Consider the following 14,222-nt stretch of genomic DNA (forward strand, 5'->3'; position numbering starts at 1 on the left):
TCCTGCTGCTGCTGTTGTATTACTGTGGCTCCTCCTGCTGCTGCTGTATTCCTGTGGCTGTTCCTGCTGTTGCTTTATTTCTGTGGCTCTCCATGATGCTGTTGTATTCCTGTGGCTGTTCCTGCTGCTGCTGCCTATCTGTGGCTATTCCTGCTGCTGCTGTATTCCTGTGGCTGTTCATGCTGCTGCTGTATTCCTGTGGCTGTTCCTGCTGCTGGATATCTGTGGCTGTTCCTGCTGCTGCAGTATTCCTGTGGCTGCTCCTGCTGCTGCTGCATTCCTGTGGCTGTTCCTGCTGCTGCTGTAGTCCTGTGGCTGTTCCCACTGCTGCTGTTTTCCTGTCGCTATTCCTGCTGCTGTTATATTCCTGCGGCTATTTCTAACGCTGCTGCTCCATTTCTGTGGCTATTCCTGCTGCTGCTGCATATCTGTGGCTATTCCTGCTGCTGCTGTATTCCTGTGGCTGTTCATGCTGCTACTGTATTCTTGTGGCTGTTCCTGCTGCTGCTTTATTCATGTGGCTGTTCCTGCTGCTGGATATCTGTTGCTGTTTCTGCAGCTGTGTGATTTCTGTCGCTGTTCCTGCTGCTGCTATATTCCTGTTGCTGTTGCTGCTGCTGTGGTATTCCCTTGGCTGTTCCTGCTGCTGTTGTAATCCTGCGGCTGTTCCTGCTCCAGCTGTATTCCTGTGGCTGTTCCTGGTGCTGCTGTATTCCTGTGGCTGTTCCTTCTGATGCTACATATCTATGGCTGTTCCTGCTGCTGCTATATTCTGGTAGTGCTCCACCTGTTGCTGTATTCCCTTGGCTGTTCCTCCTGCTGCTGTAATCCTGTGGCTCTTCCTGTGGCTGCTGCATTTCTGTGGCTGTTCTTGCTGCTGCTGTATTCCTTTGGCTGTTCCTGCTGCTGCTGCATTCCTCTCACTGTTCCTGCTGCTGATGTATTCCTGTGGCTGTCCCTGCTGCTGTTGTGTTTCTGTGGCTGTTCCTGCTGCTGCTTCATATCTGTGGCTGTTCCTGCTGCTGCTCTATTCGTATGACTATTCCTGCTGCTTCTGCTGTGTTCCTGTAGCTGTTCCTGCTGCTGCTCCATATCTGTGTCTGTTGCTGCTGCTGCTGTATTCCTGTCACTGTTCCTGCTGCTGCTGTTTTCCTGAGGCTTTTCGTGCTGCTGTGGGATTCCTGTGGCTGTCACGACTGTTGTGGGATTTCCTGAGGCTATTCCTGCTGCTGATCTATTCTTGTCTCTGTTCCTGCTGCTGTATTCCTGTTGGTGTTACTGCTGCTGCTGTATTCATGTGGCTCTTCCTGCTGCTGCTGCATTCAGGTGGCTGTTCTTGTTGTTGTGGGATTTCCTCTGCCTATTCCTGCTGCTGTATTCGTGTGCCTATTCCTGCTGCTGCTGTAATGTTTTCACAATCCCTGCTGCTGTCGCATTCCTGTGGATGCTCCTGCTGCTGTTCTAGTCCTGTGTCTGTACCCACTGCTGCTGTTTTCCTGTCGCTATTGCTGCTGCTGTTGTATCCTTTGCCTGTTTCTGCTGCTGCTGCTCTATTTCTGTGGCTTTTCCTGCTGCTGCTGCATATCTGTGGCAATTCATACTGCTACTGCATTCCTGTGGCTGTTCCTGCTGCTGCTGCTTATCTGTGGCTGTTCCTGCTGCTGCTGTATTCTTGTGGCTGTCCCTGCTGCTGCTGCTTATCTGTGGCTGTTCCTGCTGCTGCTGTATTCCTGTGGCTGTTCCTGCTGCTGGATATCTGTGGCTGTTCCTGCTGCTGCAGTATTCCTGTGGCTGCTCCTGCTGCTACTGTATTCCTCTGGCTGTTCCTGCTGCTGCTTTATTCCAGTCGCTGTTCCTGCTGCTCTGCTGTATTCCTGTGACTGTTCCTGCTGCTGCTGCATATCTGTGGCTGTTTCTGACGCTGTGTGATTTCTGTCGCTGTTCCTGCTGCTTCTGTATTCCCTTGGCTGTTCCTGCTGCTATTGCAATCCTGCGGCTGTTCCTGCTGCTGCTTTATTCCTGTGGCTGTTCCTGCTGCTGCTGTATTCCTGTGGCTGTTCCTGCTGCTGCTGCGTATCTGTGGCTGTTCCTGCTACTGCTGTATACCTGTGACTGTTCCTGATGCTGCTGCTGATCTGTGGCTGTTCCTGCTGCTGCTGTATTCCTGTGGCTGTTCCTGCTGCTGGATATCTGTGGCTGTTCCTGCTGCTGCAGTATTCCTGTGGCTGCTTCTGCTGCTACTGTATTCCTGTGGCTGTTCCTGCTGCTGATGTATTCCAGTCGCTGTTTCTGCTGTTGCTGCTGTATTCCTGTGACTGTCTGCTGCTGCTGCATATCTGTGGCTGTTTCTGCAGCTGTGTGATTTCTGTCGCTGTTCCTGCTGCTGATATATTCCTGTTGATGTTCCTGCTGCTGCTGTATTCCCTTGGCTGTTCCTGCTGCTGTTGTAATCCTACGGCTGTTCCTGCTGCTGATGTATTCCTGTGGCTGTTCCTGCTGCTGCTGTATTCCTGTGGCTGTTCCTTCTGATGCTGCATATCTCTGGTTGTTCCTGCTGCAGCTATATTCCTGTAGCTGTTCCACGTGTTGCTGTATTCCCTAGGCTGTTCCTCCTGCTGCTGTAATCCTGTGGCTCTTCCTGCTGCTGCTGCTGTATTCCTGTGGCTCTTCCTGCTGCTGCTGCATATCTGTGGCTGTTCCTGCTGCTGCTGTGTTCCTGTGGCTGTTCCTGCTGCTTCTGTATCCCTGTGGCTGTTCCTGCCGCTGCTGTATTCCTGTGGCTGTTCCTGCTGCTGCTGTATTCCTGTGGCTGTTCCTGCTGCTGCTTTATTTCTGTGGCTCTCCATGCTGCTGTTGTATTCCTGTGGCTGTTCCTGCTGATGCTGCATATCTGTGGCTATTCCTGCTACTGCTGTATACCTGTGACTGTTCCTGCTGCTTCTGCTGTATTCCTGTGGCTGTTCCTGCTGATGCTGCATATTTGTGGCTGTTCCTGCTACTGCTGTATTCCTGTGACTGTTCCTGCTGCTATATTCCTGTGGCTGTTCTGACTGCGTCTGCTGCATATCTGTGGCTGTTTCTGCTACTGCTGTATACCTGTGACTGTTCCTGCTGCTTCTGCTGTATTCCTGTGGCTGTTCTTGCTGCTGCTGCATATATGTGGCTGTTCTGGCTACTGATAAATTCCTGTGGCTGTTCCTGCTGCTGCTGTATTCCTGAGGCAGTTCCTCCTGCTGGTGTATTCCTGTGGCTGTTCCTGCTGCTGCTGTATTCCTGTCACTGTCCCTGCTGCTGCTGTATTCCTGCTGCTGTTCCTGCTGCTGCTGCTGCATTTCTGTGTCTGTTCCTGCTGCTGGTGCTGCATATCTTTGGCTGTTCCTGCTGATGCAGTATTCCTGTCACTGTTCCTGCTGCTGCTGTATTCCTTTCGCTGTTCCTGATGTGCTGCTGTATTCCTGTGTCTGTTCCTGCTGCTGGTGCTGCATATCTTTGGCTGTTCCTGCTGATGCTGTATTCCTGTCGCTGTTCCTGCTGCTGCTGTTTTCCTTTGGATGTTCCTGCTGCCGGTGCTGCATATCTGTGGCTGTTCCTGCTGCTGCTGTATTCCTGTCGCTCTTCCTGCTGTTGCTGTATTCCTGTGGCTGTTCGTGCTGCTGTGGAATTTCTGTCACCATTCCTGCTGCTGCTGTTCTCCTGCGGTTGTTCCTGCTGCTGTGGGATTTCCTCCTAGTCCTCCACTGGAGCAAGAAGACGGCTACCAACAATGCTGCTGCTGCTGCAATTACATCCTCCCACTGTAGCACTGTGTCTTGTAAAGCCTTGCAAGGCCTCAAGAGCCTAGTAGTGGGAGTTCGAGGAGAGCTAAGGGTAGAGGACTTCACTACAGCCCGAGGGGAAGGATTTCCACTGTGCTGGTGGTGGGTGCCTGGGGAAGAGTAAAGACTGTTTCCACTGCTTAGTTGTATGCAGGGGGAGGAATGAAGACCTAAGGAGGGAGGGCTGCAGGTGTTAGCATATCCCAAGTGCAATAGGCTAGCCTCATCCAGGGAGAAGCACCTTCGTGATCATGATGTCTCCGCTGCCAGTTAAGTATATGCCCAGGCTCTGCTTTCTGATTGGTCTCAGCTGTAGATCATTACTGCTGAGCTCTGTGCTTTTGCTGTGGTTGTGCTAATTTCTGGATTTGGCTATGAATGTAATTGTTCCTGCTGCCGTGGGATTTCCTGTCACTGTTTCTGCTGCTGTGGAATTCCCTGTGGCTGTCCCTGCTGTTGTGGGATTTCCTGTGCCTGTTCCTGCTTCTGCTATATTCATGTAGCCGTTCCTGCTTCTGTGGGATTTCCTGTGGCTGTTCCTGCTCCAGCTATATTCTTGTCGCTGTTTCTGCTGCTGCTATAATCCTATGGCCATTCCTGCTGCTGCTGTATTCCTGTCACTGTTCCTGCTACTGTATTCCTGTTGGTGTTCCTGTTGCTGCTGTATTCCTGTGGCTCTTCCTGCTGCTGCTGCATTCATGTGGCTGTTCTTGTTGTTGTGGGATTTCCTGTGCCTATTCCTGCTGCTGTATTCGTGTGCCTGTTCCTGCTGCTGCTGTATTCCTTTCACTGTTCCTGCTGCTGCTGTCGCATTCTTGTGGCTGTTCCTGCTGCTGCTGTTGTCCTGTGGCTGTTCCCACTGCTTCTGTACTCCTGTGACTGTTCTTGCTGCTATTTTATTCCTGTGGCTGTTCCTGCTGCTGTTGTATTCTTGTGGCAGTTCCAGTTGCTGCTGTATTCCTGTGGCTGTTATGCTGCTGCTGTATTTCTGTGGCTATTCCTGCTGCTGCTGTATTCCTGGGCTGTTCCTACTGCTGTGAGATTCCTGTCGCTGTTCCTGCTGCTGCTATATTCCTGTAGCTGTTCCTGCTGCTCTGCTGTATTCCTGTCGCTGTTCCTGCTGCTGCTATATTCCTGTGGCTCTTCCTGCTGCTGCTGCGGCATATCTGTGGCTGTTCCTACTGCTGCTGCATTCCTGTGGCTGTTCCTGCTGGTGCTGTATTCCTGTGGCTGTTCCTGCTCCTGTTGTATTCCTGTGGCTGTTCCAGCTGCTGCTGTATTCCTGTGGCTTTTCCTGCTGCTGCTGCATATCTGTGGCTGTTCCTGCTGCTGTTGTATTCCTGTGGCTGTTCCTGCTACTGCTGCTATATTCCTGTGGCTGTTCCTGCTGCTGGTGCTACATATCTTTGGCTGTTCCTTCTGCTGCTGTATTTGTGTTGCTGTTCCTGCTGCTGCTGTATTCCTGTGGCTGTTCCTGCTGCCAGTGCGGCATATCTGTGGCTGTTCCTGCTGCTGCATTCCTGTTGCTGTTCCTGCTGCTGCTGTATTCCTGTGGCTGTTCGTGCTGCTGTGGGATTCCTGTCGCCATTCCTGCTGCTGCTATTCTCCTGCAGCTGTTCCTGCTGTTGTGGGATTTCCTTCTATCCTCCGCTGGAGCAAGAAGACTGCTTCCAACAAGACTGCTGCTGCTGCAATTACATCCTGCCACTGTAGAATGGGATCTTGTAAAGCCTAGCAAGGCCTCAAGAGCCTAGGAATGGGAGTTCAAGGAGAGATGAGGGGAGAGGACTCGACTACAGCCAGCAGGGGAGGACTTCCTCCTGTGCCGGATGTGGGTGCCTGGGGGAGAGTAAAGATTGTTTCCACTGTTTAGTTGTATGCAGGGGGAGGAAGGAAGACCTAAGGAGGGAGGGCTGCAAGAGACTGGGTTTTAAGGGGAAAAGAAACCTGTACCCCACTCTGCCCTCCCTTGTCTCTCCTGGGTTAGCTAGTGCTATCCAGAACCAGCTGCATTTGAGGACTTTCAGGTCTGATCCCAAACTGTGCCTGGCAATGCTAGCTGCCCATGTGAAGACTCCTGCTCTGCCACAGCGGAACATTGGATCCTTCCCCCCCCAACTTCATGAATCCCCCCTCCACCTTTGCCCTCTCTGCCTCCCCTTCTCCCCCCTCACTCTACCATGCTCCCATTACCCTTTGCTCTGTTTGTTGTGTATACTTTACCTGTATCAGGGTGGGTATAATATTCCCCAATGGCAGCGACAACATCTTTGCCGGTGGCAGGGCCAGCTCAGGTCACCTATGCCAGAGCGGTGGCCTCTCCGGCTCCTCCTTCCCTTGTGGCCCTATGGCCCTTTAGGCTACTGATCCGCAAGCTCAGGGTGAAGTGAAACACCCACCCACCATGACGATTGAGGCGTGCCTGAAGGCTCTGCCAGCATTGTTGGCCGCTCGGCCATTGTGGCAGCCTCCAGTGTGTACTACAAGGAAGTATTCTTTTAGAAGTTCGAGTGGGTGGTGCACCTTTCCCTTGGTAAGGGGCTCACAGTGGGCAAGACGTTCCTGGCGGGGACCCTACAGAGGCCACCGCCCAGAGGCTCATATTATCAAACGTCCCACCCTTCATCCCCGCTGGGCTCCTTCTCCACCACCGCTTGTCATTTGGGGGAGGTGAGGTCGGGGGTGGCACTGACTCCGCTCGGCCTAAAGAAGGCCAGACTCCATCACATGTGCTCCTTCTGGTGCCAGGCTTTTGTATGCGTGGCACAGGAGGAGTGCACCGAGGGAGTTTAGATGTGTCTTTGAGGGGGCCACAATGCACATTTTTTGGTTGGCGGCTGATGTACGGTGCCATGCCTGGAATGGGTTGGGGCATGTGAGAAAGGACTGCCCTGCCTCCAAGGCCGCCAATACCATCCAGGCAACAGTGGCTGGCACCACTGCTCCTCCCCCCACCACCACTCCATCTTCCTCCCCTAAGGGGAGGTGCCACAAGCAGCCACCACCATCTCGGCTGCCAGTGAGGCGGGGGGAGAGACTCCACACTGTAAGGACATGCGGAGGAAGACCCACCACCCGGAGCCGGGCCCCCAGACCCCCCAAACTTGCCCTGATCCCAGACCGCTGAAAACTCCGGCTCGGGGGCAAAAACATTATCTGGCTCCGGTGACGTGTCTGCGCATGCTCTTGGTCCCATGTGCACCTCAACACCGTGTGCTGAGCACAGTGTCATCCCCGCGTGGGTTCCTGGGTCCAATAGCGGTGGGCATGCGACTCTGAGTCAGTGGTCCTATTAAAGAGGGTGGACCTGCCAAAATCACAGAGGAAGGAGCATCTGGAGGGGCTGGATGAGCCGGTGGGGGCTTCGTGGATGGAGGTCTCCCCAGCCCCCAGCCTGCCAGGAAGAGACGCCACCCCTCAGAGCGGGGAGGATCTTGCGACTTGCAAGGTCGTATGTGTCCCCTCCCCCAGTGAAGTGGTGATGGTGTCTCCGCCCCATAAGTCCTCGCTATTCCCTCTGCGGGGAGCCCAAACCCCCATTCCCTTGCTGCGCTCCCCTGAGCAGGGCCCCTCAGGGATCGGTGAGGATATCGCCCTTGCAGTGGTGCCCCACCCTGACCCACCTTGTACCACTGAGATGCCGTCTGGCCTGCCGGGGACTGCAGCAGTCCCTTCATGGCCCCGACAGCTGGGTCATCAGGCAGCAGTGGCAAGGAAGGCCTCCCTGCTCCCTTCCAACCTTTAGCACCAGGCGCCTCCGTGCTAGATCCAGAGCTATTTCCAGGCTCGCTGGGCGACTTTGTGCCTGGGGGAGCAGAGCTCTGAGCCACCGCCACCCTTTGGCCCAAGAGGAGACCAGAGAGGACCCCTCTGCCCTTGATCCTGGGGGTGGGATGGAGGTGGAGGTGGAGCCAACTGGCAACTCCAAACCAGCCCCCGTACTCAATACAGGGGAGGGGTTAGAAGCTGGAGCAGTCAACCTGGAGGAGAACGGAGTTTCAGTGGTGAGCACCGGGGACGACATAGAGTCATTGTTGGGTAAGGTGGTGGATCCCCTGGTGTCCCCCGCCAATTCTCCCCTCATCCCTTTATGGGAACTCCAGGACTTTTTAGCGAGTAATCGTGTTCACCGAGGCAGGGTCCAGTTGGCCCTGGACCATTGGTATTCTTTTCCTCCTGTGTTCTGGTCCACCCGCAAGGCCCTCAAGGCCCCTGGGCTGGACCGGAACACTAAGAGGAGGGTCCACACATTTCTCACTGGGCTCCTGAAGGAGAGGAAGGATTAAAATAGTCGTCTCCTTCTTACACTTTACATTAGGTAATGGTAGCTTCTGACAATGAAGACTGCCATAGCTAGCCTCAACTTCACCACAGCAGGGACGCACAGCGCAGGTTCCAGAACCTCTCGGTCCTCATGGACAGAAAGTATGCAGTGTGCTTCCTGCAGGAACGCATACCGCTCTGGGAGACAAGGCTACGTGGCTCCTGGAGTGGCGAGGGGGTGCCTACATGTGTCACCGAGCCTCCAATTCTGGCCCCACATTTTCAGCCAGAGATCTTGGGGGTCGAGGAGCCGGTGCCAGGCTGGATGTTGCACCTTACTATGCACCAAGAGGGTGCGGTGCTTCACTTTGTGAATGTGTATGCTCCGCTGGGTGCTCGGCAGCGAGCGAGCTTCTTTGAGGAAGTGTCCACTCATCTCGGCTCCATTGACACGAGTGTGTGCCTCGTCTTACGGAGTGAGGAGGGGGGCAGATTTCAACTGTACCCACAAGGCCAGGGACCATCACGGTGCCCAGCTCTGCTCGCTAGGTGTAACTTTAGTGACCTGGTTGGGTCCTTCGACTTGGGGGACGTCTGGCGACATTTCCATCCTGACTCCAGTGTTTTCACTTTTGTATCATTGGAGTTGGAGCGTCCAGACTCGACCACATTTACCTTTCCAAGACGTTCGTGCCCTGCGTTCTGTCGGCTTCTGTGTGGTGGGTGCTGCACATGGACCACATTCTGGTGTGGGTGGAGCTTGCTCCATTCTGCGCTCGGACGGGGTCCGCGTACTGGCACTTTAACAACCTGCTGCTGGAGGACGAGTGGTTCCTGGACTCGTTCCGTCATTTCTGGGCCGGCTGGAGAAGGAAGAGGGGAGGCTTCCCCTCCTTGAGGCTATGGTGGGATGTGGGCAAGGCTTATGTCTGCGACTTCTGTCAGGAGTACACGAGGGGGTCAACAAAGAGGCAGAAATCCAGGGTCGAGCAGTTGGAGAATGAGGTGCTCGACGAGGAGGCTCATCTCCGTCAGCCTGATGTGGATCTGGCACTGAGGCTGGTGTACAAAGAGAAGAAGGGCACGCTGCAGGACTTGCAATTCGTCGGGTCATGGATCAAGTTCCTTCGGGACCTGGACTGCGGCTCCCTCTCCTTCTACTCGCTAGAAAAAAGGCTTGATGTCCGTCAGCTGCTCCTTACTCTGCTGGCCAATGATGGATCCCTTGTCTCAGATCTGGAGGACATCGGGGCCATTGCACAATCCGACTATACTGCCCTGTTCTCTCCAGACCCGTCCAGCAAGGATGCTTGCAGAGTTTGTGGGAGTTTCTGCTGCAGGTTGGCCCGGAGGGCACCGGAAATCTTGACTCCCCTATAGGTCTGGGGGAGCTGACTGGTGCCCTCAACAGCCTCTCCAGGGCAAGTCCCCGGGGCTGGATGGGCTGACCATGGAGTTCTTCAGGGCGTTCTGGGATGTCCTAAGGAACGACTATGCAGGGGACCTGGGGGAGGGTATCACTACTGGGGAGATGCCCCTCTCGTGGCACAGGGCTGTGATTGCCAAAGAAGGGGGACCTCTGCCACCTTCAGAACTGGCACCCGGCCTCCTTCCTCAGCATGGATTACATGATCTTTGCCAGGGCAATATCTTCTCACCTTGGCCTCTCTGCTGGATCACATGTTCCACCCTGACCAGCCCTACACCGTCCTGGGCTGTACCATCTTCGATAATATCCATCTGGTCATTCACTTTTTCCAGAGGACCAGTCTGTCAAGCACATTCCTTTCTCTTGACCAGGAGAAGGCATTCGACAGGGTGGATCATGAACATTTCTATATGGAAGACCTCCCTCTTTCCATCGGGGACCTGGGGTGGAGGGTGTTGCATGCAGCAGTCCCATAAAATCGTAAGTTGTGTCGGTTCACAGATTCCCAAGATAACTGTGACCTATGCGGCTTTGTGGAGTCTGGACCATGTCTATATAAGGTGTTGTCAGCTGCACTCCCTTTCACTTAGTTAAAAAATCTTTTAGTGTTGTTTTCTATGCACCTCAGCCCCATGCTCCTGATCGATGGGCACCAATGCAGAGGGGGTGCCGGGAGGAAGGAGGACCTCCTCGTGAGCCTGCCCCTAGGCTTGGCCAAGTTGGCCATTAACAGGTCCAGGCTGCGGGTGATCGAGGGTGTCGTCCAACCCAACTGTCTGCCCATCTTCTGCGGCTATGTTTGCAGCCGAGTGTCCCTGGAGGGGGAGCACGCGGTGTCTGCAGGCACTGTCGAGGCCTTCCATGCTCGGTGGGCACCTGAGGTGTTTTATTGACCCTGTTAATCACATTTTGGTTTAACGTTTGCAAGTTTCCTTCGAATTTTGTCTTTGTTTGTGCAGTTTCCTTTTAAGAGGCTGCCTTTTACTTTGTCCCTAATTTTGTTAATTTATTTTACTTGGTTGAATCAAAAGATTACTTTTACCTACCGTAACATCTTGGTGCTCCCCTGGCATCCACAGCAGAGGTGGAGGCAGCCTGCTGACTGCAATGCCCTATCTGTGATGACTTTGATGGGCGTCCTCTATAGGGTCGAGACTTGCAGGGCCCCAGCCTGCTTTCGGGGTCCTGCTGTGTGGCAGTGGCACCGTTCTTGGCCTGTGAAGCTGGATCTGTGGAGGTCACAGGAAGAGGGGAGTCAGATGGGTCAATCACTCCCAGAGTCACGACTAAGGAACGACTATGCAGGGGACCTGGGGGAGGGTATCACTACTGGGGAGATGCCCCTCTCGTGGCACAGGGCTGTGATTGCCAAAGAAGGGGGACCTCTGCCACCTTAAGAACTGGCACCCGGCCTCCTTCCTCAGCATGGATTACCCCTGAGTATGCACCTGTGGATCCTCCTCACTATGGGTGCCAGAGGGCCCCTGGCCCGTGAGCGGAAGCGTTGCTGGAGTGAGATCAAGCTGCCCAGCACCCCTCTCACGTACACACTGTTGGAGGTCAATTATGGCATCAGTGATGGAGTTAAGCCCATGCAGCAGTGCAGGAGTGACATCCTGGACCAAGGTCTCCATGGCCGCCATCCTGCCAACTTTGAACTTGCTATGTTGCAATGCCAGTGCTATCACGTCAGCCTGAAGAGACGTGCCTTGCAATCTGAGGAGTGCAGCGGACATCCCTTCCTGTTGTCCCCTAGCTTGCCTTTGCAGCTCCAGCAACTGTGACATGACCGAGTCCAGAGGCTCATCATCTGATTCAGATTCAGCAATGTTCTGGCCCCCAGAAGTCCTCCGAGTGCCAGGGACCTGGGAAGCCCCTCCCTCCTCCTGCTGTGGATCAGAAAGTGCAATGTGCTCACCAGATTGTGATCCTGAGGCTATTCTAAAGCTAGGTCCCACCGAGGTGTGTGCCAGATTGCAGAGCTGGTGGAGTGTGTGTGTGAGCACTGTGATGGGATTTCAGGGAGGGTGCCTTCAGATTCCTCTTCTGAGGCTTCTTCGGGGCTTGATTGGAGGCCCTGGGTCATGGACTGTATTGGCTGTTTGGCAGATGTGCCTGCGAAAGCAAGGGGAGATAATTAGTGCATGGCAGTGGCCTGTGAAAGAGGACACATCACTCACAGCATGGTTGTCTGATGGATGTTGCACTGCTGGATCCTCACTTGGTAGAGCAGTGCTGACCTTACCGTCAGCACAGGACCGGTCTCAGTCATCGCAGGCCAGTTGGATGGATTTTCGAATTGTGTCAGAACCTTGATTTCTGGCATCCCTCCACCTGTCTGCAACCTTTCCCTCCTATTGTGAGCCAGTTTTTCCTGCATCGATAGAGATGGGGGTAGTGTATCAGGAAGCCTGCCAGGCCAGATGGTAAGTATGCCTGGCCTGTGTGGGTGGTGAGAGGTCCCATGAATGGGATGAGGACAATGACTGTGTGTATGAAAGAGTGAATGGTGATGTCCCTTGAACTGGCAGTTAGTGAGGGTCCTGTGGATGTGTGATGGGTTTGTGAGTGTGTGAGCTGGGAGTGATGAAAAGAGTGACTTACCCTGGTGGGACAGAGGAGATCATTCACCCTTTTGCGGCATTGGGTGGCTGTCCTCCTCTGCAGAATGTTCATGCTGGCCACACCTTCCAAGCCAGGTTGGTGACATTGCTACCCATCCTGTGGGCAGAGCTGTGGTAGAGCACATCTCGGCGGTCCTCCACGGCATCCAGCAGTCGCTCAAGGGGCCCGTTGTTGAAGCGGGGGGCTGCAGTCTTTTTGCCTTTGCTGGCCATGTCTCCCAAGCAACAGTGATGAGCTGGTGGCAATGAGCGCTTTGCAGGTGGCTACCTTTTAAAGATGGCAGCCGGTGTGATGCAACAGTGGGTTGACAGCGAGCAGTCAAATGAGAGACCACCCAGCATGGAAACAGCGTGTTTCACAGGAGTGAATGTATAATGAAGTGGACTCGGGAAGATACGGCATGAAAACCCGCCATTTTTATCAGTGAGTTGGACTCCATTTTATCTGCCCGCTCCCGTACTTAGTGCAATTTTGGGAAAATTATGCCCACAGTCTTAGGAAGCGGCCCTATACAATTAATCATGACCCTAGTAAAAGGCTCTTCAAATGCTGGAATTGGAATTAAAGGCTTAATCACTGCTTGTAGTTTTCCTATCACCTGACATGTGTGACATGATCTACAGAATTTGACTGCATCCTTATGCAAACTAGACCAATAAAAATATTTCTATATTCTCACCTGTGTTTTTCTAATTCCTAAGTGTAGTGGCATTGTCGCTGCACAGAGACCCACGGTAATGCTCTGGGAACCTAGGTTTAAAGCCTGCCATGGCAGATGTTGGAATTTGAATTTGATAAAAATCTGGAGTTCATAAAAAAGTCCAATGTTGACCATGAAACCATTGTCAATTATTGTTAAAACCCACCTGGTTCACTAATGTTCTTTAGGGAAGGAAATCTGCCATCCTTGCCTGGCCTGGTCTACATGTGACTCCAGACCCACAGCAATGTGGTTGACTCTTAAATGTCTCCTGAACTAGGGCAGCTAAGGATGGGCAATAAATGCTGGCCTGGCCAGCAATACCCACATCCCATGAACGAATGAAAAAAAATGTCCCCCCCATTGGAACTTCATGAGCAATCCCCAGAATCTCATTTCTGTACCCATATATCTCCCTCCAGTTTTCATTTGCTGAGACATGATCTGGCCTCCACTTTCTCAATAAAATATCACCCTTAAGGTAACAATATTCTGGAATACATTTTGGCTCTGTACCTGAGTAAAATGTCTGATATGACTGTTTTAATTGCAAATCCTTTTGTTGCAACTCAATTAACTGTATTGATTTAAACACCTCAACTGCCTTTTCCTCTGCTGTGTCTTTCTGAACAATGTTATCAAACACATTGCCCGCTAATTGAATTTTGCTGCCTTCTTCCTGCCTTTGAACTTGTGTCCTTCCTGTTTTTCTTGTTTCAACCTATGAGCTTGTTATCACACAAAGGTGGAAATAATCCAGGATGCTCCCTCTGTAACTTCTGTTGAAGACACTTCTACAGGCTGCTCAACTACCATAGGCATCACCCACATTTGTGAACCAGCTATATCATTAAACAGAATGAATTGAACCCCTGAAATGGGCAATTTTTCCACCACCTCAACAGTCACTTCGCCTGTTTTCCACTTACTCTTTAAATTTACCTTCCACAATGGAATAAGTTTACCATCTCCATGAACCCCACTTATTTTAACCTGTTCTTGCAATAGTCCCCTGAACAACAAATATCACTATCGCACCACATTAAAGATTGACTAGCCCCTGTGTTTCTTAAAATTTTAATATCTTTACCTACTCCACCTGTACACATGGCAAGACTTTCCCTTCACATACAAAATCTCTAAACATTTCTGCAAACTGCTCTTCCGAATTCTCTTGGGTAAATTGTGAACACATTTCCACTTCTTGACTTATCATTGATTCTTCCCATTTTATCTGTACACAAACCATTGTTTTTCCCTGCGCCTGAACCTCAGAACAGACAGTACTCTTACTTCCAGTACCTTTCTGCACCCCTATAATTGCAACAGATTTTCCCTGCAATTTCCAGCACATTGACTTTGTGTGTCCAACTTTGTTACAATGAAAATA

The 14,222-nt window shown here is 52.5% G+C and overlaps 1 non-coding gene across 1 annotated transcript; it reads right to left on the reverse strand.

The window, feature by feature from the left end:
- Positions 1-3,927: 3,927 nt before the first annotated feature.
- On the reverse strand, positions 3,928-4,093 carry LOC121285383. The gene has a single exon (XR_005944667.1). It is a non-coding gene; the product is annotated as a U1 spliceosomal RNA (small nuclear RNA).
- Between the last annotated feature and the right edge of the window lie 10,129 nt (positions 4,094-14,222).

The sequence above is a fragment of the Carcharodon carcharias genome, chromosome 12 (genome assembly GCF_017639515.1).
Source record: "Carcharodon carcharias isolate sCarCar2 chromosome 12, sCarCar2.pri, whole genome shotgun sequence".
Taxonomy (NCBI): Eukaryota; Metazoa; Chordata; class Chondrichthyes; order Lamniformes; family Lamnidae; genus Carcharodon; species Carcharodon carcharias.